The sequence below is a fragment of the Branchiostoma floridae genome, chromosome 15 (genome assembly GCF_000003815.2).
Source record: "Branchiostoma floridae strain S238N-H82 chromosome 15, Bfl_VNyyK, whole genome shotgun sequence".
Lineage (NCBI taxonomy): Eukaryota > Metazoa > Chordata > Leptocardii > Amphioxiformes > Branchiostomatidae > Branchiostoma > Branchiostoma floridae.
The window spans coordinates 19,751,376-19,751,609 of NC_049993.1; positions in this window are offsets into that span (position 1 = coordinate 19,751,376).

The window sequence follows — 234 nt, forward strand, 5'->3', positions numbered from 1 at the left end:
TACTTTCACTGTAGATTGACTAGTCACAAGCAATACTTTACCGGAACGTCTCTTTTCTCCCCAATCAGAGATGAAATTTCAATTTCTTATTTCATTTTAATGATGATTTCGAGTTGCTTTAGGATTACCGTTGTTCAATTGATTTGCCTTATTTTTCCTTAATTGATTTTCGGTATGTTATCATTTATTTTATTTGACATTGTGATTACTGCTAATATATGAGCATCTAGCTGG